This window comes from Hetaerina americana, unplaced genomic scaffold (assembly GCF_022747635.1).
Source record: "Hetaerina americana unplaced genomic scaffold, ioHetAmer1.1.p SCAF_3, whole genome shotgun sequence".
NCBI lineage: Eukaryota > Metazoa > Arthropoda > Insecta > Odonata > Calopterygidae > Hetaerina > Hetaerina americana.
The window spans coordinates 42739972-42764488 of NW_027286874.1; the positions used below are offsets into that span (position 1 = coordinate 42739972).

A 24517-nucleotide genomic window follows, 5' to 3' on the forward strand; every position below is an offset into this window, starting at 1 on the left:
TGCTACACATTTGCAAAAACAAAATGAATAACCGATATTTAATTCCATTATATTGCGCGTCCTGTTCTAATGTGTAACTACACTGCAAACACCTTGTGTGTGTAAAGATGAAAAAAATAGAGGCATATGTTTATGATTTCAAGTTGAAATATCAGTTCTGATTAAATAAAATAATAAAAAAATCAAACTCAAAATAATTCTATTAGATTTCCGTAGAAAATTTAATAGAAAAGTATAATTGTTTGAAGCATTTGTGCTGTTAAAAAATCCAGTTTAAAAAAACTTAATTAAACCGACAACTTTCAGGCGTTGATGTGAAATATTACTTCTAAGAGTGCTATGCAGCAACAATTAGATGAAAAGCGAATCCGTAGCTTGAATGTGGTGAATGACAGGTAGACCAACTAAAAATGCCCTTCCAAATAAAAAATTTCTTGAAATGCTGTATTTTACCCACTGTAAATGTTTGGAAGGCTTTCACGGCTGAAGAAATTTTTCAATGTCGCAGAGTGAGTGGTATCACTCCATGAAATAAAGATTAAGTTATATTGGATCATGTTAAGAGACTCATAAATTGCAAGGATTGACGTCCATTGGGCATAGAAAATACAAAAAAAGATATTACAGGGAGTACGATACTTTTCAAATATCATATCTTTTATAGTAATAATCCTGATGACGTGGGTAAATATGGTATGAAGAGACTAGGGACGAAAGGCGCGGAGAAGAATAATAGTGGATGACTGAGGCATTATTTATTTGCATATGGTATGATAATGGCAATGCAATGGCCAATGGCATATGTAATCATAGAAATGGTATCTAGCATTTTCATGGAAGACAGCTAATAACCAGTGCGTAAAATAATTCTTCATCATACTACTTACAGTGGTCAAATGAGAATGAGTCATCGCTTTAATTATGGCTAACCCGTAGGTTAATGTATAAATGAGTAACGATGGGCTGTTGAAAGTATTTCCTGGGTAAAAACCATGGACTTGATGCCTACAGCTGCTGGGGCGCATTCCAGCGTCGATGATGGAGTTCCTACGGCCGGTGTGTCACGGGCCGGTGCATGTCAGGATGGTATTTAAACGAGTTCACATGTGCGGCCAGCCGCGTGGTGTCCTCCGTTGATTAGCGGCGGCCTTGCGTCTAAGGCACTCGGGAGCGAACACGTCACCGCTTTCTTCGTCCAGCGAGCTTTTCCACCGGAACAAGTATTTCCCTTCCTTCTCCACCCTCCGCCACCCCCTCCCTACACGAATTCCCTCCACACCCACACCACACAAACTCCCTCTGCTTCCTCGCAGAGGACCCTCGCTTTGCAGTAGCGGTGGATCCCTAGAGCGACCTTGCGTTCTCGCTGAAAACCCACCTCACCATCCCGCATCCCCTCTCCGTCGTCCTCCCTCCCTCTAGCCATTTGACTCTCGCTTCCCCTCCCGCTCTCAACACTCGCGGTTCACTCACCCGAACTTGTTTTCTCCGCCCCCCCCCTCTCACTCCCCCACAAGCCAGTCGACATCCTGCCCAACCATCCGTCCCCCGACTGTATGCTTACTCCGCTCCCCGCCGCCCCAACCCCAGTGTTCCGCACACTCACACCCCCTCCCTCCCCACACTCCACACCTCCGTCATTCCCGTGTGCGTAGGAACACCCTCCTCGCCTCCGTCCACTCTCGCTTTGCGTCACTGGCATAGCGTCATCTCCCGCTCCGACTTCTCCACATCATCCTCCCCCCCCCTCCGCCCCCACTCCCTCCTCATGGTGAAATTCACGCGACAGCGGTCCGGTCAACTCCCTTCTTTCGTTCGCGTCGAAGAGTTGAAGAAAAAAAAAGAAAAACAAGCCTGCAAAATGGGATGAGCGTACTGCTGCCCTTAATGGAGGAGTGCGGTGGTGAATTACACGAACGACGACGCGGAAACGCGATGAGAGGGCAACGTTTGACGAAATAAATTGGCAGATAATTGTTTCGAAGATGGGTAGGTATAAGGTCAAAGGTCGGAGGAACTGTGCTGGGAGAAATCCTATCCTATCCATCCATCCAACCACGTGCAGGTTTTCGAGATTTTCGGTAAGGGTTATCAAGCCATTTGCAAAGGCTAAGAGCCACCCGAGAGGTTGGCGGTGAACCATCGCTTTGAAGATAGCTTTCCTCGTGAGACCGATTTTCCAATTACGCCGAAGTAGAATGGGGGGCAGCTTCGAAGCATCTAGTTTTATGAGCTCCACTCTCGAGCTACACTCCTATTCGGGACGATCTTCGGCGTCGCTTTTGTTGTGCTCCTACTAGTATGCATTAGGATTTCGATGGGAAGTTTACGAAGATTTTTTCATTCCGGAAGCTTTAAATAATTCATTCGAGGGGATGAATCGATTTTAAATCTTTAATGAGCCATTGCACACGAAGCGACAGCCTGGAAACAAGAATTTGATGCGCCTTGATAGAATATTAATAGATACTCGTGTGACTGACATCCGAAGTAGCAGCGTTCATGTGGTCAACCGCTCCAAGCAATGAATGATTTGAGATCCATTAATATGAAATGAGTACTAAAAGATCGGAGCCAATTACGGTACTGGTAGATACACAATACTAGAAGGGAATGATCATGCGATACCTAATTGTTACAATTCCTGGCGAAGCTCTTATTTTATTTACGGAAATGAATGAGGGTGATAACATTATTTATAGAAATTTTTCCTCATGCTGAATGTAAGACATAATGGAATAGATTTACTGGACTAGACTAGATTACTGTCAGTTCGAACAATACCGCCTTTTTAGTGTGTAACTTTTTTCAAATCTTTAAATGATGTCCTACTAAAGAGTAAGACAATTATTGAAAATTCAAATCTATTATTATAATCATTATTAAATCGGGTGGGCGAAGAGAGGAAGTTGCTGCCAGAAATCCGAAAAAAGTCAGAGAAAGTGAGTGAAGGAAAATTTCAAGGAAGTAGTTTGAAGGCCGTGACAGAAGGAAGGATTTTGGGTATGTGGGGCTTAGTGAGAAAGTGAGTAGGCTCTTTAGACAGCATGAATTCAGGCGGAAGTTTCAAAGAAATGAAGAAAGAAACAATGTGGTACAAAGAAAAGGGAGTTCTTCTAATATTAAGAAGTATATAGCCGTTTGGAAATGGCCAAAACCTACCTCTAAATAGGCAGAACACCTCGTATGAATTATTAAGAAATGTTTCAAGGAAAATTCTCTATAAAACTAATTTAAAAAAGTTTATTTAAAGATAATGACATATTTATGAGAAAAAGAAACGGAAGATATTCTGCATAAAATAGGCACTATAATCTGACAAGTTTAATGTGGGTACCTTAGATAGATCTTCAATCCTTGCTTTATCCGATTTGCGGTTGCGATGAAGATCTCTCGTGAGCTTATCTGATGAAACTCTCTTTCTCTTTGAGACATTTTGCGTGGACGCTGTAGTGTCATCCTGAAGGGGAAAGGGTTGGTATTATCGCCGTTCGTCATGTCATAACATTGAATGCTTTATTTTCATTGCCCAGTCTCCACGTATATTTTAAAAGGAATGGAAAAAGTTGAAATAACTTGAAGGTTATGCATTTTTCTTTGAGTATCTTCATAAAATTCCGGGGCGTATCCTGTCTTCTCACGGTTCTGATATAAGCCTTAGCGTGTATGAAGGTAAATAGACTAAACCCAAGAGGAGATATACAATCGCGAGATACTTTTCTCATTATACAAGTTGGAGCCCGAGGGAAAAGACAAACTTTTTATATTCCCAATTTACATTTAATCCACCTCTGAAACTATTCTCCAGAATGAGCCCGTCCTTTTTAATAGGTTTCCTTATTCGGCATCATAGTGTGTGTAGTAAGTGGAGTAGTTAGTAACAGTATAACGGTCGTAATGTGCATAACGGATGTTGTATGAATTATGTCCGGTCGCCCCCCTTCCACGATCCCTTTCGGTGGATCACGGGATATCATGTGTTTGTGGAAGTATTGGAGTAGGTTTAGTGTATGACTGATGACCCCACATTCCCTTCCACGCGTCCTTGCGAGGACTCGCGGGATATTGAATAGTTTTAGATGAGATAAATCAGTAAATCAATTCATGCAACGAAAAATCAGAATAAAGGATGTACAAATAGCAAAAGATTTATCTAAGCCTAGGTGTCACACTATCCAGATTTATTTATATTTTCAGTTTCATCATCATCGCATTGTAATTTTAATTTTTTTTGCATTTGGACTATAAAATGTTTTGCAAGTATATTTTTATAAACTTTGTGTAGTGAAAAATTATATCAGTTAAACTACGTATTGTGATAAAATGTATCGGACGAGGAATGTTGATTAATGATTGCGAAATAAGAACTCATATCGTTGACATTTTATTTCAAGGTAGTGATAGGTGATATCATAGTTAATAGAACTCTTATACCCATTCTCTAATCTGATGAAAGGTTTTACTATACCCATTGTTTTCACCTTCTTAAAAAGTGTGATGAAACTCGGCCTAAATTCTGCCAAATTCTTTGGTTTTGTGAGGCTTGCTTAAGGATCTGTCGGACATAACTCTTCCCCAAAATATTTTTCTTTTCCTTTTCAAGGCACACACGTCGAAGCATTCTGCCAGAGAATTTTCAGACGAAGAGTATATTTTAAATTAAAAGTAAGGCCGTTACGGTGAATTGTTTCATAAAGTGGAAGAAAAGGTCAATTCATGAGGAGTCGAAGTCATTTTGCAATACGTTACTTCTTATGAAATATTTTCCATTATTTTCCGATGGGATTTCGACCCAGTCTTTGGATTTGTTGACGCTCCCTGCCTCTGACGTCGTTTTCCTAGGGAGAAATGCGCCTGAGCAAACAAACAAATGAAGGTGAAAATCGGAAAATCGACCTGCGTGTTAGTCCTTGCCCTCCGTTGCTGCTGATTTACGTCCTTCGCCCGGAGACCCGTTCCCTCTTCTCACCCCCCTCCCCCCTTTCCCGCTGAAACGGCGAACTTTTTCGCAAGATGGAGATCTAGGGGCAGCATGTTTGTCTTATTTGCCGCATGCCTTGATCGTTATATCCGTTGTTTATTTCATATCCGAACTTTTTCTCTTCCTCTCTATCTTATACTCGCTTTGTCATTCTCTTTCCCTATGTTTCTCTCTCTCTCTCTCTCTCTTCCCTCATCTCTTCTTTACACCGTCACCCACGCAAGATATAATTGTACATCCTTCTGAGATAGAAAAAATTCTCTAACGTTCAAGTCAGGTACGATTCTCGACCTCTCCTCTCCTGTTCACACAATACGACCTTTCCATCTTGCCACAGGCCCATATCCCTCCACTTCCACTCCCTCAATCACTTGCCCGTCCCTTTAAAAATGTTGGGAAACCAAAAAAAGGTAACATTTTTCATCCGGAGCAAGCGTCTTAAGGATAGAGAACCGTAATTTAGCGATCCACTTAACCCTATTTTGACCTCCTTAAGGGGAGGCAGACTGTTGAAAATCGCCTTTTATCCTCGCTTCCTTCCTCCCATCCCATCCTCCACTGGCTCATCCTTAGTCGATCATCTCGGTGCGTTCGATCCCCGTAACGTGGTATTAGATCACAAAAGGAAATGCTCTTCGTCACTCCATCCTTCTCCCCATTCCATCCGTCCTTCTCCTTTATAAATCCTCCCGTCTTCGGGGCAGCCTCTTCTCCCCGCTACTCACCCTCGCTCCCGCCTCTCCCATATTTCCATCCCAAACACGCACACGGCGCCCTCAGGGGAGCGAAAACGACTCTCGCAGTTTTTCTCTCGGAAATCAAAAACCAATATGCCTAACCCCCATCAGGAGAACCTTAAACTAGAGGGTGGCTCGTTATGCAAGACATACGAGTATGTGGGTGAATGGTTATATATATATATATATATATATATATATATATATATATATATATATATATATATATATATATATATATATATATATATATATATATATAAACATACCTAATGTACCGTATATAATATATATATTTTTATACATACATGTATGGTACCCGAAAAATCACACATTTTGGGTGGAGCTGAGGGTGCCCAGAGAGGCGTGCGGAGAGAGAGGGAATCTAGCCCGGGCCCTCAGTTGTCCTCCACCCCTGGACTACCGCGACCCTCACAGACACACACACACAAACATTTATGTATATATATAAATGTATAGATAGCACCCTTATGGGGTTCAATAATCCTTGATGCACACGCATTTCATTATAGTCGATGGGAAAATAAAAAGTTTAACCAAAACAAAAGCCTCACTTCAATAGTTCGTTGTTCCCAGCGAGACATTAAAGTGAATTGTGTTCGTTTTGGATAATCTTTAATAAAATGCGTGTGCATCAATCATTTTTTTAAATAAATACCTATTGCATAAATAAAACTTTATACACATCGAATTCAAGATTGAGTATTGTGACGCATGCCTGTAAAAATGTGCCATCGGATATTTAAATTGAGGCAAGGTGGGTGAGTGCTAATAAAAAAAAATGCTCACTCAGAAGTTTATCTCTTAAATAAGGCAGTTATCCCCGTATTCCTCCTAATCCCTTTCTACAAAACCAAATTCTTTCATCTCATCTGCTAATTGATGATCCCTAGCTAGTGTCAATCGCGAAACGTTTATTTAATATCTCTGCTTAAAATCATACAATGCGACCGGGTGCGTACAAATATCTTCTCTCTCAAGGTGCATGAAAAATTGTAACCCCAGTTTTACCCCAATGGTCAATGTCTCGAAATACTAGAAAATGAGCTTTAGCATTCATTGGCTCCAGCTCCAGCTCCTAATGTGAAGGTTGAAGTTGAAAACCAAGAAGTATGATCTAAGAATGAAGATTTTATGAAATTAAAAAGGGCCATAGTAAATTCCTTGAGCAAACACAAATTATAAAGGACCTGTATGCTCTGGAGCAGTTTTATATTTTCAAAAGAATACATGTTGTTTTAGACGGTAAATATGCTGTCTCTTTAAATGCATAATAACATATGATGGAAGTCGTTTAGATTTATAAACTTCTCGATGAGGATTTACCGCAATGTTTATTTTCAAGCCGTATGTTCGCTCGACATATCTTTCTGAAGAATTCACCTGCAAGCTGACTCACATTTCGAGCAGTGATTTTCTCTCTCACCACGCTATGTTGTTGCAAAGACTCCTGATGCATTGCGTTTTTTTCAAAAGGTAGACCTGGAAATTCAATATCCTTGAATGCATGAATATACCAGTCAAGGGGAGATGGGGAAGAAAAGGTTTCGTGAAGAAATATCATCCCTTTCTGGGAATGCGACTCTGGTGAGCTTAGCGGAAATCGCGCCGTTTAGTAATCTCATTTCACAACCTCGAGTGAAAAGATATATTGGGAGAAATGAGAACAGAAAGAGGATCGCGAGATTCGGTATGCAAGGGATCTTTGAGGTGGAAAGAGACAAGGGTGAAAGGAAGCGGGGAAATTTATGAACCCAGGTAAATTGTGGGAAACGTAAAGGTCGGGAGACAATAAAAAGAAAATGAAGGTGGCTGCTTTTCTATCTAATCATTCAAATTCGACATGAGCTGAAGCGCGTTCCTTCGACTGTGCACAATTTTTTTTTTCTCACGTCAGTGATTGAAGTGTCAAATTTCAGCTCACTAGAAAGATGTGAGCTTCAGGCCACTATAAGTAAATCAGAGAAGACGGCTTCCAAATAAAAGAGGACATTGCAAAATAGATACAGGGTTTATGTGTTTTTAAGTAGAGGGAGAAATTGGCTAATGGATTCAACGACTAGAGCAGGAGCTGGCAAAGATACAACAGATAGAAAAATCGAATTTAGGAGTGTATTTATTAATTGAGCCAAAATGGAAGAGTCAATTACCTGTGCCCTTTGGCGGGAAACCCAGTCAATTTGTGTTTTTCACTCTGCGAGACGACGCGAACTAACATAATCTATCTCCCACGGGAAGCTATCGGGTCGATTTACGGGCAAGGCAGACGCAACCAGTGCCTCGCACAGCTTACCTAATGCGCACACTGGCTGCTTATCCATTCCCATGGCGGAGACCCGATGCGAACTTCCTGAGCACCTCGCTATAGAGACGCGAGAAATACAAGGCGGAGGTAATGCGATTTTTTTTCATTTAAAAACTCGGGAGAGCCACGAGGTTTATTGGCGTGCAGTCCATTCGACGCACACTTATTTTTTTACTCCTCTCTCATCTCCTTATCCCTTTTTTTTCCATTCCTTTCGGAGTGAACCAGCTCTTGCGAGGTGGTTTAATACCGGTTTGCATCTCCCTTTGGCCAGGACTGCTACTCTAGGGGATGGAGAGGGTAGAGACATACGCGCGGAAGGTCATTAATTCCTGTTGGAGTCTCTGAACACCAAGGGGTGAGGGGGGAGGAGTAAAAAGAGGGTGGCTGGGTTGATGGGGTGTTGCCGGGAGTAAATAGATGCAACGAGTCCCCAGGAAGCCCCGCAGTCCATCCGCCATCATTTTACATTTTTTTTCTCGAGCGATTGTCACATTTACCAAGGGCCTTACACTCACTCCCTCCTTAGTTCAGTCGTCATCCCCGATTCTGATTTTCTCCTTGCAAGATCCGTCGGATTCATCTTTGAAAGACTCAAAGACGGAGAGCACCACCAGATCCCATCTCTCCCATTTTCCATTATGAATCCTCGATTACGTCCCAATCTCCCTCTCCCATGACCCGAAATTCTAGATTTACTAGAATTTTTTCGTTTTCTTCGCGGCTCTCGTCTTCAATCCCGGGGGTGTGACCTCTTTCTATGACCCTTATCTTCTCTCTTTCTCTTTCCCATCCCTTCTCTCATTTAGCCTTAAAAAAATTGCGCACTTTTCTTCCCTCTGACTTAAAGCAGCCAACCACCTGTTTGAATTGCCAAATAAACACTGGGAAGAGGAGGAGATGGTGGACAGAGTGGGGGAGAGGATTTGTAGGGGAGGCGGGAGAGATGAGGGTGGGTAGGAGGAGAGATTTGAATATTTTCTTTACCTCTGGTTATTTTTCCCCGACTAATATGTTATTGCTACCTTTCTCTATCTCTCTATCTCTCCATTCTTTACTCTTCTCCCTCCCCATATATTCCCTCCCTCCCTCTGTCCTTTCCCCTCTCCCTATCTCTCCCAACACCCTTCCTCTCTTCCCTACTCGTTCTCTCTGACTCTTTCGTTTTCCATTTTCATTCTTCCAATCGTCGCCTTCCTTTCCCAGTTTTATTCTCACTTCCGTTTCTCACTCTGTCGCCGCTCTTACTCCCTACTCTTCCGTTTAGACACCAATCGAGGGAGAGGTTTTCATCCCACACACTCCAACGCTCAGGTATCCCATCACACCAAACCTCGTCGCGTATAATTTGTTGCCAGCAATTTCACCGTCATAATCAATCTCAGAAGGAGGTATAGATTGAGTGGGTGTGTGAGATGCAATATGGGAAGGCTCAACTCTGCTCGTAAATTACAATTTTCTTCTTTTTGATTGAAAGGTGATAGCGATTTATTTTTGAAATTCTAGCGTTGCCGCTCGGAATCACGCGTACGTAAAGATATGGGATGCCGAAGCACTCACTGGAATTATGGCACGTGAGCTTTTCTTTCACGTGTCGGATAAAATCCAACGTGTGATCTTCAAGTACCGGATCAAGAAATGGGAAAGAAAGCTATGGCCGTGACGGCGCGACGAGCAAGTTGGTTATTTATTAATCCACAAGTATACTGTCAGCAGCGGCACCTTCGCGCATTCATCATGCGATTTCAGTGTGGAAGAGCAGAAGAACTTTCGCATGCGTGGAGAAATATTTTGATTCGCTTGAGAGGAAAAGAGGTGGGTGGCTAGGCTCCCCTCAAGTCAATATTATGGTCCACTATCCAACCCTCCTCAGGTAGGATAACCCCCCTCATGTAAATAACCCTACGAGCTGTGTGAGTTTACACCCCAACTTTTCAACTATTTCGGTACACGGAGATTTTGCGAATTGATATTATTTTCTGTCAATTATTAACTTAATCACTATCAAATGAGTTGTAAAATATGACGGCATGATGGGGTTATTATCCTCCTTATTTATCAAAAAGTATTTTAAATATTACGGAGAATTGATAAACAAAAACATGGAGCAGTTAAAGACCTTTTCATTCTTGTTTATCTCGAAATATGGAAGGGGAACGATGAAATGATAAAATTTCAGGTATAATTTATGCATAAGCAATTCCCAAATTTGCATGCTTTTGATAACAAAAGCTTATTATATGGATTTCGCGCCCGCATTCAATATCAATCGAGTAGTTACCTTATTAATATGCGTCCCCGGGGTTATATTTGCGATTAGGTGCATAAACGAATACTGAAAAGAGGTAGGATTATATGGCGCGCCGACTGGTTGAAGAGAAACCTTGCGTTCGCTTTAAATTACACCGGAGGAAACGCGTCGATGGATCCATGGTTTGGATCAGGCTTCCATCTGATCGATGGAGAATTCACCTATATTCGAAATTCTCTCCACCAGGCATTTAAGGGGATAATGCAAAATGTCCGCAAGAGTTTTACGACACCTGAATTTGAACTTGGTCTCTTTGACATGCAGAGTTAGCATATTAGCCACCAAGGCGATACTTCTAAAGTTTGAGTGCATATTTGAATGCATTTATTTATAAATAACTGAGTATATTAACTATAGAACCATTAAGTTCCATAATTAAATTTAACCAATTTTAAATATAAAACGCCCGCCCGCCTATCGGGATTTTGAATTCGTTCACTTTGTCTTGTTGAAATACACATCTACTTAAAGCATTCGGCGGAAGCTTTCATCAAGATTATATAAAAGTATTTTATGCTTCATGTATTCTCAATGGCAAAATTAATTATACATCCTAAAAATGTATTCGGAATAATGAACCAATCACGTTTTGGTTGCATACATTTTATTGGATTACTGCTGCTGTTATTCTTATATTGCTCAGTCATTCGTATCTAAGTAACTATTTAGACCAATTAATGCAATTATTTTGTGTCTGATTCGGAGAATTTTGTTGAAATTCGAGCTATTAATTATAGAAAGCTCTGGTATGTATAATTAAAAGAAAATAAAAATTCCGCATGAATTTTCGAGAAACATGAGATTAAACTCGAATACTGGACTTTTCGAAATTATTTCGAGGGCTATCTGAGATTATAATAACGGCCCTTAATTATCGTGCCTGGGCAGTTATCAGCCCAATAGATGGACCAAAAGATACCTCTTTAAAAGAGGTTTCTTTCAAACTTACTTTTCACATCACCACGTACAATTTCAATAACGATGAAGAATAAATCCGCTGCCGTAATTTAAATGTTATCATCGACAGGTAAATACGTCTTCACGTTTCGAACAGAATCCAAGTAAACTCCAAAGTAATCAAGAAGGTGGAAATTCACATATCATCTTCATTCTTCTCTTATTTCAAAAAGAGCACAGCTATAACTTTTAGTTTTCACGATAAAATTGCAAATTTCGTTCAATGTCCGATAACCTAATAACTTCCGCAATTCACTCCTCTGATGTCATGCAGAGAATATGCAAATGGAAATTATTCTCACTATATTGGGCGTCGCCTTTTTTGTGCTCATTACGATTTATATAATTCATACATGCTCTATTCAATCCCAGCTGTATTCCTTCATTCTACCTCATACAATGCTGATTCTTCACGCCCTAAGAGATCTTCCTTCATGCATACCTCATAAATATGTGCCCGTAATCGGACCAACCTTTTCCCCTTCTCATTATGTAAAGGGATTCGTCGATTGTCAACGTGGGCCAAATCCGTCGGTTTCTTTTCCGCACAGTACACCATATGATCATGGCCTCTTACAGCCTTCTGATCGGTGCCTCGTATCTCATTTTGTCTTTTAATTTCATCTTCGGCGTTTTCATACGGCATAAAGTGTCTACGGTTCCCATTCTTCTGAGGCATGTCTTTCCAGCCCGTGTCTTCAATCCATAGGGTTCCACCGTGGAAACAAATATTTTTAACTGATATCCTATTTGTCTTTTTCTGAATCTTCCATGAGGGCAGTGACAATAGCTACCTGCATTAAGGATGACTTAATCTCTTGAATAACTCTTAGCGAGGCGCCTTTCGATTTTCATCCATCCCATGCCACGTTGCTCACGAAGGGAATTAAAAGATTTCACCTGCTGTGGTTCCTACTCTCTTATAATTTCTACATGCATCTTTTCACTCCCGCTATAGAATTTTTTTTCTTGCCGTTTATTTATCTTGCCAACTTGGGTTTTAGTAGGTCTTTATGCGCTTGATTGACTTCCTCCAAAGTTTCGTGCATATTCTCTTCCATAGTAGAAATTTCATTGTGAGACGGAACATGATAGTTTGTTCATTCCATTCATATTAAATTGCTGTTTATTTTCATTGCTCGTTTTTCTTTTGAATATGCACACGTAGGACTTATTTAACGGTAAGGTCATTGTCTCAGTATTTTAAGACATAGTTACTAATGCTGCACCCCCTTGTACCTCCATTTTTAAAAAAATTATTTTGAAATTCAAATTTTCTTCCTTATTGCGCTCCGAGATAGGTTAAAATAAACTTGTGTTATTTTTATATAATATTTAAAATAAACTTGTTTTATTTTTATTAGAAATGTCTAATGTTATAAGGGAAAACTTAAGGATAAATAGCAAAAAAACGTTTTAAGCATACTCTCTTAAAAGTTAGATTGTTCACTAAATAGAGAATATGTTACACAGAGATACCGTAATGCTTGTGGCTCTAGTTAATATTGCTTCCATCATTAAAATATCGTGCATATTAATTGGTGACTTACAACCAAACAAAACTTGACGTCAACGTTACATGCCAGGGTGTGGAATGCCACACATCCTGGCGAAAGCTTGCAGGGTACCTTGTGCATGTGAATAATTAAGAATGAAGTGGGCCAATCTTTGAAGAAGTGGTAAATTGATGAACAAAAACTATAATCAACTAAGATATCTATCATTTATCTGTATCCATTTCTCAAAAGTAATGGTATTATTATTATTATATAAATCTCGGTGCAATTGGCCAATTGTCCTGGTGGTAACGGTCTAGTCTGGTCGACGGTCACTCTTACAATGGACATGAATGTATTCAAAAGAAGAACATATATGAGACAAAATGCTCTTACATGCTGATACCCCAAGTTAAGTTTGTATTAAACTATGCATAGTTCAATAATATATCTACAACAAAAATGATAGTACCCAAAGTTAAGCCTCTAATAAAATATACTAAGTTAAACAAAAATATTTCTACCACCCGCAATAACGATACCTCTTTCTCTTTTTCAGGTAAGATCCGTTATCCTAAGATGTGCTGCCCCGTAAACGCCTTCTAAGCCACTTACGTAAGTAATCATAGTATTTGCTGGGTTTTCCGTGAATAAGAATAGAAACAAATCTCCCCAAGTGAAAAGTTCCCGTCATGCATATGCGTGTGTTGATGAATTTTCTGTTGCGCGTACTATTGCTGCTTTCATCAAAGATCATGCTAGATAAAGGAGCAACAAATTTGTTTCCTCTACGTCACCTATTCTTAGTTGGTGCTCCTCATATGCTAAAAAATGTATATTCCGTTTAAATGAGCATGGATTTTTTTCACTAAAACACTATGTTTTTCTTGTTTTATGATACGCATAATATCGTGTATTCATATTAACCTATGAATAATATTTTTTAAATATATTTTGTGGAAAATAAATTGTAGAATTAATTACTGCACAGTTTGCCAAAGACAAACATAGTTCACATTTTCACACATTATCATAGCATAGTATTTCCCACCATACAGCATGCGCTGAATTTTGAGCACTAATTTACATGGCTAAGTATTTCCCATGGAATTTCATTCTTTTGATTCTCCGAGCAAGCATTTCCCTAATTATTTTCTCAGTATAGTAACACGTTGGCGATATCCCTCGGGGTACGAAAATCCTACGAGCAATACAGAACGAAAATGGACCAAAATTTTCCACGATCATTTTTCCGCGCTCATTAGTAGAGAATTTGTTAAATGGAAGTTAAATGAGGAAATAAAAGCATTAATTAAAATAGAATCTCCCTGACTTAAAAAGTCGGCATAAATCTTCTCCAAAACTTTGAAATCAAAGCCGCCGGCGCTTTTTTTCCTAAGAGTTAAAATCAAAAAAACTTGACATTATTTTCTTCATCGGTGAGTGGTTTTGCTGGGGAGGGGAAGAGATGTAGAGGGGGGAAAGGAGAGGAGGAGGGGAAGCTGGAGAGAGGGCAGTCACACGGTCCACTGCACTTTCTTTCATTCTTCTGGTCCCCGGAGTTTTTCAGCGCGGCGCGGCGGGACGGGAAGGTCGACTGGTGGGAGAGAGGAGAAGACAGCCGCGCCCACACCCCTAAGCCCCGTCAGCATAATGGTTAATCCAATTCCATTCCCTTTGTCCTTCCCATTTTCACGCCCCACAACCGCACAGTCCAGTCTCCTCCTCCGCCCCTCCTCACTCTAAGAATCCTTCCTGACGCACCCCGCCAACGCCTCCTACCCGATCATGGGTGCATCGAGAATGGAGGGTTGTGTGATAAAGAGGTCACATGGAGGTGCGCTAGTACAGCTATGGGTGCCTCTAACTCGCCTCTACTCGTGTGCTCTTGATCGTTTCTGTCGTGTCTCCTCCCTGTCCACTCACAGCATCGCACTTCAATCGCGCGCCTCACTTCTCCCACGCCTCTTCGCCACGCCTAGCGGTACGGCCCCTTTCCCGCCTTCCTCCTTTCACACCCCAGGCTCATTCGGTGGCGCTTGGAAACGGGCCTTCCTCACACGCAGTCGCCATCCGCAATACGTACGAACAGCGTGAGCGAAGCATCATAGAGCGGCACACTATTTCAAATATTTCACGTCCTAAGTCTCACAACACACTACGGCTGGTTAATGGGGTATCCTCATGCGTTATGTTTGATCTCAGAAGTATATCGATTTTAGAGAATTGTGGAGAAATCTATAAGATGTTATCATTTCATTTTCATTGTATGCATTACGCAAAATATGCAGGGAAATGGGGTAGGCATCACCAGCACCCCTTAAAATATAAACCAAATCTCATACGAGGAATCTATTTTCTGAATTAGTCAAGAATAATATTGCAAACCTCATCAATTGAAGATTAATTTATTAGTTTATAATGCACATTATAAGTGCCGCGCTTTCCGGCAATAACAAGAGCAGAGCAGTTGTCATCAAACAGCACTTATGTGGAATTACATGACCCATATTAACATTCATTTTAATGAAAACGTGTATGAAAAATGTACTATGAGATGAATATCGTCAACGTAACCTACATTTTGTATCGTATGCATCGGCATTTGATTGAAATCAAAGTTTGTTACCGCACCCGTTATTTCATGATGCGGATAAGACCGTATGCGTGTAAGTAAATTTATGTAAATATTATACGTACTAGTATATACGTGAATATTTATGCATTAAAAAGGTGCCGTCCTAGCACCCCCTGCCACACCCTCATGAGGTGGCTTTCGGTGCAGTGTGCAAATATAGATGTCATGTCGTATCATGAAGAATTCTGCATGTCCGGGTTTTCACCGCGTTGTTGTTTGAAGCCGACAACAGTTTCGCCGAAGTTTCATCCGGCGTCTTCAGGTCGAAGATGAGGGACTCAGATTTTGGCCGTCCTTATATAGGTGGTCCCGTCCAAGTGCTGCTCTCTGATTGGTCCTTTTTCGGAGGACTCTCTTCCACGCGTTGTGGAGATGGTAGCCTTCATCTCTATTGAAATTCGCCGGGTTTTTGGCTATCTCAATAGCTTCTCTGATTAGGCGTGGGTAATATCTACTTTCTTTACTTATGATTGTAGCGTCATGGAATAGAATATCATGGCCGGGTTCACTCCATTTATGCTCGGAGATGGCCGAGAGGTGAAACTGTTTGTTCGTAGTAGCCCGGAGGTGTTCTTTCATCCGAACTTTCATAGCTCGGCATGTTTCCCCGATGTAGGCTTTCCCACATGAACACGGTACTTGATAGACCCCTTCGTATAGGTCTTTCGAGATTTTGTCCTTCGGTCCGGGGAGCGCGTCCGCTATTTTCTTGGTGCAGTTGAATCTTGTCACCACGTCGTGCTTTTTAAGGATTCTGGCTATCTTCTCGGATGTTCCGGATACGAAGGGGATAGTCGCGTATGCCTTTGGGTCCGGTTCCGTCTGCTTGATTGACTTGTCCGAATCTCGTCTTCGCCTTTCTTCCCTGGCGGTCCTTTTTAGGACCATATCGTTCCGATAGCCGTTTTGTTTTAGTGCTCTCAGGAGATGTTTCTTTTCAGTCAGCAAAGAATCGGCGTCAGAGATTTCATACGCTCTGTGAACTAGTGTGTCCACCAAAGATGTCTTTTGGAGCGGATGGTGGTGAGAGGTTGCGTTTAGATAACGGTCGGTGTGCGTCTTCTTTCTGTAAACAGCATGTCCCAGCTTCCCACAACTCTTCTTTTTGACTAAGACGTCCAGGAAAGGTAGTTGGTTGTCCTTTTCTACTTCCATCGTAAATTTGATGGAATGATGTTGTGAGTTGAGAAATTGAAGAAATTTCTGAAGTTCTGTTGCGCCGTGCTGCCAGATGACGAAAGTATCATCCACATATCTTAACCACATCCTAGGTTTTTTCTCGTACTGATTAAGGATCTTTTCTTCAAAATGCTCCATGAACAGGTTAGCCACTACCGGAGACAGCGGCGAACCCATGGCTGCACCCTCTGTCTGCTCGTAGAATTCTTCGTTCCACAAAAAATAAGCATTCGTGAGGCAATGCTCCACCAGTGTGGGGAAGTCTTCCGGAATGCCGTTGGTGGTTAGGCCTCTGATGATCTCCACCGATTCCTTAATCGGGATGTTAGTGAACAGTGAAACAACATCGAAGCTCACCAATAATTCGTTGCTGTCCATTGTGATCTTTTTCAGGATGTCGATGAAATGCCCGGAGTTTTTCACGAATGACGATGTTTTTCCGACGTAGAACTGTAGAGATTGGGCCAGGTATTTCGCCAGTCCGTATGTTGGAGCATCGATCTGGCTGACTATAGGTCGGAGTGGTATCCCCTCCTTATGTATTTTCGGCAGTCCGTATAATCTGGGTGGTTTGGGAGCCGAAGAAAATAGTCCACGTTGTTCTTCCATCGGAATGAGGGATTTCTTTATTAGAGCTCTGGTGTTTCGCTCTATTTTTGCTGTCGGGTCGGTCTTGAGTTTCTTATACGTCCCGTCTTGGAGAAGTTCCGTAATTTTGCTCCGGTAGTCCTCTTTGTTGATTACCACAGTTGCATTCCCTTTGTCTGCAGGTATTATGAGAATGCTCTCATTTTCTTGCAGGTTCCTCAGAGCTCGTCTTTCGGCAGTTGTGATATTAGACTTAGGTGGTCTAGCGTTGCGTAGAATGAGTGCTACTTCTTCCCTTATCTCATCAGCGTCTCCCTTGGGAAGCTTTCGGATGGCCGACTCGATCCCAGTTATAATCTTCTCCCTCGGTATCACGGTAGGAGCAATGGCGAAGTTTGGGCCCTTGGATAGGACCGCAGTGCAAGCGTCATCTAAGGTCAGATTCGTTAGGTTAACAACCGCACGGCCCTTTTCAGGACCATCAACTGGGTGTTGCCTCGAGTTCAGCTTTTTAAATTTCTTGATTTGGGTATCCCGGGTTGACGCCTGGGCAGTGCGGGAAGAGTCGTAAGTTATTCTTTCGATTTTGTCCCAATCAGAGGCGCAGAGAATGTCGCCCAACTCCAGATGAATCGCGAACAATTCTTCTGAACAGAGGTGGAGAGCAAGGCGTGTGTGGTGCACCCGCTCTCGAAGTAAGGCCTCACTAGTGCGACGAAAAATTCTTTTTGCTGCCTTGGTTCTTAGGTGGTGTTTCACTTCAACACAGGTGGGCAGTGTATCCGTGTCCCTGCAGCGTTGGAGGAAGGCCAAGGAAGACAGGAGTCTTCCTTTCTTCTTCCGCAGCTTCTCAAATCTCCTTATCTTCCTGTGAGTTCCCTCCCCGTAGAGGCGAAGTATATGGCTGCGTAGATTTTCGCGGCGGTGGCTTGAAGAATTCTGCATGTCCGGGTTTTCACCGCGTTGTTGTTTGAAGCCGACAACAGTTTCGCCGAAGTTTCATCCGGCGTCTTCAGGTCGAAGATGAGGGACTCAGATTTTGGCCGTCCTTATATAGGTGGTCCCGTCCAAGTGCTGCTCTCTGATTGGTCCTTTTTCGGAGGACTCTCTTCCACGCGTTGTGGAGATGGTAGCCTTCATCTCTATTGAAATTCGCCGGGTTTTTGGCTATCTCAATAGCTTCTCTGATTAGGCGTGGGTAATATCTACTTTCTTTACTTATGATTGTAGCGTCATGGAATAGAATATCATGGCCGGGTTCACTCCATTTATGCTCGGAGATGGCCGAGAGGTGAAACTGTTTGTTCGTAGTAGCCCGGAGGTGTTCTTTCATCCGAACTTTCATAGCTCGGCATGTTTCCCCGATGTAGGCTTTCCCACATGAACACGGTACTTGATAGACCCCTTCGTATAGGTCTTTCGAGATTTTGTCCTTCGGTCCGGGGAGCGCGTCCGCTATTTTCTTGGTGCAGTTGAATCTTGTCACCACGTCGTGCTTTTTAAGGATTCTGGCTATCTTCTCGGATGTTCCGGATACGAAGGGGATAGTCGCGTATGCCTTTGGGTCCGGTTCCGTCTGCTTGATTGACTTGTCCGAATCTCGTCTTCGCCTTTCTTCCCTGGCGGTCCTTTTTAGGACCATATCGTTCCGATAGCCGTTTTGTTTTAGTGCTCTCAGGAGATGTTTCTTTTCAGTCAGCAAAGAATCGGCGTCAGAGATTTCATACGCTCTGTGAACTAGTGTGTCCACCAAAGATGTCTTTTGGAGCGGATGGTGGTGAGAGGTTGCGTTTAGATAACGGTCGGTGTGCGTCTTCTTTCTGTAAACAGCATGTCCCAGCTTCCCACAACTCTTCTTTTTGACTAAGACGTCCAGGAAAGGTAGTTGGTTGTCCTTTTCTACTTCCATCGTAAATTTGATGGAATGATGTTGTGAGTTGAGAAATTGAAGAAATTTCTGAAGTTCTGTTGCGCCGTGCTGCCAGATGACGAAAGTATCATCCACATATCTTAACCACATCCTAGGTTTTTTCTCGTACTGATTAAGGATCTTTTCTTCAAAATGCTCCATGAACAGGTTAGCCACTACCGGAGACAGCGGCGAACCCATGGCTGCACCCTCTGTCTGCTCGTAGAATTCTTCGTTCCACAAAAAATAAGCATTCGTGAGGCAATGCTCCACCAGTGTGGGGAAGTCTTCCGGAATGCCGTTGGTGGTTAGGCCTCTGATGATCTCCACCGATTCCTTAATCGGGATGTTAGTGAACAGTGAAACAACATCGAAGCTCACCAATAATTCGTTGCTGTCCATTGTGATCTTTTTCAGGATGTCGATGAAATGCCCGGAGTTTTTCACGAATGACGATGTTTTTCCGACGTAGAACTGTAGAGATTGGGCCAGGTATTTCGCCAGTCCGTATGTTGGAGCATCGATCTGGCTGACTATAGGTCGGAGTGGTATCCCCTCCTTATGTATTTTCGGCAGTCCGTATAATCTGGGTGGTTTGGGAGCCGAAGAAAATAGTCCACGTTGTTCTTCCATCGGAATGAGGGATTTCTTTATTAGAGCTCTGGTGTTTCGCTCTATTTTTGCTGTCGGGTCGGTCTTGAGTTTCTTATACGTCCCGTCTTGGAGAAGTTCCGTAATTTTGCTCCGGTAGTCCTCTTTGTTGATTACCACAGTTGCATTCCCTTTGTCTGCAGGTATTATGAGAATGCTCTCATTTTCTTGCAGGTTCCTCAGAGCTCGTCTTTCGGCAGTTGTGATATTAGACTTAGGTGGTCTAGCGTTGCGTAGAATGAGTGCTACTTCTTCCCTTATCTCATCAGCGTCTCCCTTGGGAAGCTTTCGGATGGCCGACTCGATCCCAGTTATAATCTTCTCCCTCGGTATCACGGTAGGAGCAATGGCGAAGTTTGGGCCCTTGGATAGGACCGCAGTGCAAGCGTCATCTAAGGTCAGATTCGTTAGGTTAACAACCGCACGGCCCTTTTCAGGACCATCAACTGGGTGTTGCCTCGAGTTCAGCTTTTTAAATTTCTTGATTTGGGTATCCCGGGTTGACGCCTGGGCAGTGCGGGAAGAGTCGTAAGTTATTCTTTCGATTTTGTCCCAATCAGAGGCGCAGAGAATGTCGCCCAACTCCAGATGAATCGCGAACAATTCTTCTGAACAGAGGTGGAGAGCAAGGCGTGTGTGGTGCACCCGCTCTCGAAGTAAGGCCTCACTAGTGCGACGAAAAATTCTTTTTGCTGCCTTGGTTCTTAGGTGGTGTTTCACTTCAACACAGGTGGGCAGTGTATCCGTGTCCCTGCAGCGTTGGAGGAAGGCCAAGGAAGACAGGAGTCTTCCTTTCTTCTTCCGCAGCTTCTCAAATCTCCTTATCTTCCTGTGAGTTCCCTCCCCGTAGAGGCGAAGTATATGGCTGCGTAGATTTTCGCGGCGGTGGCTTGAAGAATTCTGCATGTCCGGGTTTTCACCGCGTTGTTGTTTGAAGCCGACAACAGTTTCGCCGAAGTTTCATCCGGCGTCTTCAGGTCGAAGATGAGGGACTCAGATTTTGGCCGTCCTTATATAGGTGGTCCCGTCCAAGTGCTGCTCTCTGATTGGTCCTTTTTCGGAGGACTCTCTTCCACGCGTTGTGGAGATGGTAGCCTTCATCTCTATTGAAATTCGCCGGGTTTTTGGCTATCTCAATAGCTTCTCTGATTAGGCGTGGGTAATATCTACTTTCTTTACTTATGATTGTAGCGTCATGGAATAGAATATCATGGCCGGGTTCACTCCATTTATGCTCGGAGATGGCCGAGAGGTGAAACTGTTTGTTCGTAGTAGCCCGGAGGTGTTCTTTCATCCGAACTTTCATAGCTCGGCATGTTTCCCCGATGTAGGCTTTCCCACATGAACACGGTACTTGATAGACCCCTTCGTATAGGTCTTTCGAGATTTTGTCCTTCGGTCCGGGGAGCGCGTCCGCTATTTTCTTGGTGCAGTTGAATCTTGTCACCACGTCGTGCTTTTTAAGGATTCTGGCTATCTTCTCGGATGTTCCGGATACGAAGGGGATAGTCGCGTATGCCTTTGGGTCCGGTTCCGTCTGCTTGATTGACTTGTCCGAATCTCGTCTTCGCCTTTCTTCCCTGGCGGTCCTTTTTAGGACCATATCGTTCCGATAGCCGTTTTGTTTTAGTGCTCTCAGGAGATGTTTCTTTTCAGTCAGCAAAGAATCGGCGTCAGAGATTTCATACGCTCTGTGAACTAGTGTGTCCACCAAAGATGTCTTTTGGAGCGGATGGTGGTGAGAGGTTGCGTTTAGATAACGGTCGGTGTGCGTCTTCTTTCTGTAAACAGCATGTCCCAGCTTCCCACAACTCTTCTTTTTGACTAAGACGTCCAGGAAAGGTAGTTGGTTGTCCTTTTCTACTTCCATCGTAAATTTGATGGAATGATGTTGTGAGTTGAGAAATTGAAGAAATTTCTGAAGTTCTGTTGCGCCGTGCTGCCAGATGACGAAAGTATCATCCACATATCTTAACCACATCCTAGGTTTTTTCTCGTACTGATTAAGGATCTTTTCTTCAAAATGCTCCATGAACAGGTTAGCCACTACCGGAGACAGCGGCGAACCCATGGCTGCACCCTCTGTCTGCTCGTAGAATTCTTCGTTCCACAAAAAATAAGCATTCGTGAGGCAATGCTCCACCAGTGTGGGGAAGTCTTCCGGAATGCCGTTGGTGGTTAGGCCTCTGATGATCTCCACCGATTCCTTAATCGGGATGTTAGTGAACAGTGAAACAACATCGAAGCTCACCAATAATTCGTTGCTGTCCATTGTGATCTTTTTCAGGATGTCGATGAAATGCCCGGAGTTTTTCACGAATGACGATGTTTTTCCGACGTAGAACTGTAGAGATTGGGCCAGGTATTTCGCCAGTCCGTATGTTGGAGCATCGATCTGGCTGACTATAGGTCGGAGTGGTATCCCCTCCTTATGTATTTTCGGCAGTCCGTATAATCTGGGTGGTTTGGGAGCCGAAGAAAATAGTCCACGTTGTTCTTCCATCGGAATGAGGGATTTCTTTATTAGAGCTCTGGTGTTTCGCTCTATTTTTGCTGTCGGGTCGGTCTTGAGTTTCTTATACGTCCCGTCTTGGAGAAGTTCCGTAATTTTGCTCCGGTAGTCCTCTTTGTTGATTACCACAGTTGCATTCCCTTTGTCTGCAGGTATTATGAGAATGCTCTCATTTTCTTGCAGGTTCCTCAGAGCTCGTCTTTCGGCAGTTGTGATATTAGACTTAGGTGGTCTAGCGTTGCGTAGAATGAGTGCTACTTCTTCCCTTATCTCATCAGCGTCTCCCTTGGGAAGCTTTCGGATGGCCGACTCGATCCCAGTTATAATCTTCTCCCTCGGTATCACGGTAGGAGCAATGGCGAAGTTTGGGCCCTTGGATAGGACCGCAGTGCAAGCGTCATCTAAGGTCAGATTCGTTAGGTTAACAACCGCACGGCCCTTTTCAGGACCATCAACTGGGTGTTGCCTCGAGTTCAGCTTTTTAAATTTCTTGATTTGGGTATCCCGGGTTGACGCCTGGGCAGTGCGGGAAGAGTCGTAAGTTATTCTTTCGATTTTGTCCCAATCAGAGGCGCAGAGAATGTCGCCCAACTCCAGATGAATCGCGAACAATTCTTCTGAACAGAGGTGGAGAGCAAGGCGTGTGTGGTGCACCCGCTCTCGAAGTAAGGCCTCACTAGTGCGACGAAAAATTCTTTTTGCTGCCTTGGTTCTTAGGTGGTGTTTCACTTCAACACAGGTGGGCAGTGTATCCGTGTCCCTGCAGCGTTGGAGGAAGGCCAAGGAAGACAGGAGTCTTCCTTTCTTCTTCCGCAGCTTCTCAAATCTCCTTATCTTCCTGTGAGTTCCCTCCCCGTAGAGGCGAAGTATATGGCTGCGTAGATTTTCGCGGCGGTGGCTTGAAGAATTCTGCATGTCCGGGTTTTCACCGCGTTGTTGTTTGAAGCCGACAACAGTTTCGCCGAAGTTTCATCCGGCGTCTTCAGGTCGAAGATGAGGGACTCAGATTTTGGCCGTCCTTATATAGGTGGTCCCGTCCAAGTGCTGCTCTCTGATTGGTCCTTTTTCGGAGGACTCTCTTCCACGCGTTGTGGAGATGGTAGCCTTCATCTCTATTGAAATTCGCCGGGTTTTTGGCTATCTCAATAGCTTCTCTGATTAGGCGTGGGTAATATCTACTTTCTTTACTTATGATTGTAGCGTCATGGAATAGAATATCATGGCCGGGTTCACTCCATTTATGCTCGGAGATGGCCGAGAGGTGAAACTGTTTGTTCGTAGTAGCCCGGAGGTGTTCTTTCATCCGAACTTTCATAGCTCGGCATGTTTCCCCGATGTAGGCTTTCCCACATGAACACGGTACTTGATAGACCCCTTCGTATAGGTCTTTCGAGATTTTGTCCTTCGGTCCGGGGAGCGCGTCCGCTATTTTCTTGGTGCAGTTGAATCTTGTCACCACGTCGTGCTTTTTAAGGATTCTGGCTATCTTCTCGGATGTTCCGGATACGAAGGGGATAGTCGCGTATGCCTTTGGGTCCGGTTCCGTCTGCTTGATTGACTTGTCCGAATCTCGTCTTCGCCTTTCTTCCCTGGCGGTCCTTTTTAGGACCATATCGTTCCGATAGCCGTTTTGTTTTAGTGCTCTCAGGAGATGTTTCTTTTCAGTCAGCAAAGAATCGGCGTCAGAGATTTCATACGCTCTGTGAACTAGTGTGTCCACCAAAGATGTCTTTTGGAGCGGATGGTGGTGAGAGGTTGCGTTTAGATAACGGTCGGTGTGCGTCTTCTTTCTGTAAACAGCATGTCCCAGCTTCCCACAACTCTTCTTTTTGACTAAGACGTCCAGGAAAGGTAGTTGGTTGTCCTTTTCTACTTCCATCGTAAATTTGATGGAATGATGTTGTGAGTTGAGAAATTGAAGAAATTTCTGAAGTTCTGTTGCGCCGTGCTGCCAGATGACGAAAGTATCATCCACATATCTTAACCACATCCTAGGTTTTTTCTCGTACTGATTAAGGATCTTTTCTTCAAAATGCTCCATGAACAGGTTAGCCACTACCGGAGACAGCGGCGAACCCATGGCTGCACCCTCTGTCTGCTCGTAGAATTCTTCGTTCCACAAAAAATAAGCATTCGTGAGGCAATGCTCCACCAGTGTGGGGAAGTCTTCCGGAATGCCGTTGGTGGTTAGGCCTCTGATGATCTCCACCGATTCCTTAATCGGGATGTTAG

The 24517-nt window shown here is 43.2% G+C and overlaps 1 protein-coding gene across 2 annotated transcripts in view; it reads left to right on the forward strand.

Moving 5' to 3' along the window:
* The window catches only part of LOC139690328 (uncharacterized), a 134503-nt gene that overhangs the window by 60180 nt on the left and 49806 nt on the right, over positions 1-24517 (forward strand). The window contains exon 1 of one of the 2 annotated variants that reach the window (XM_071587723.1): positions 13376-13423. The exons of the other annotated variant lie outside the window; for it this stretch is intronic. The gene's annotated coding sequence lies outside the window, so the exon portion shown is untranslated. Of the gene's footprint in view, positions 1-13375; positions 13424-24517 lie in introns of those variants that run through there. 2 annotated transcript variants of the gene reach the window in all.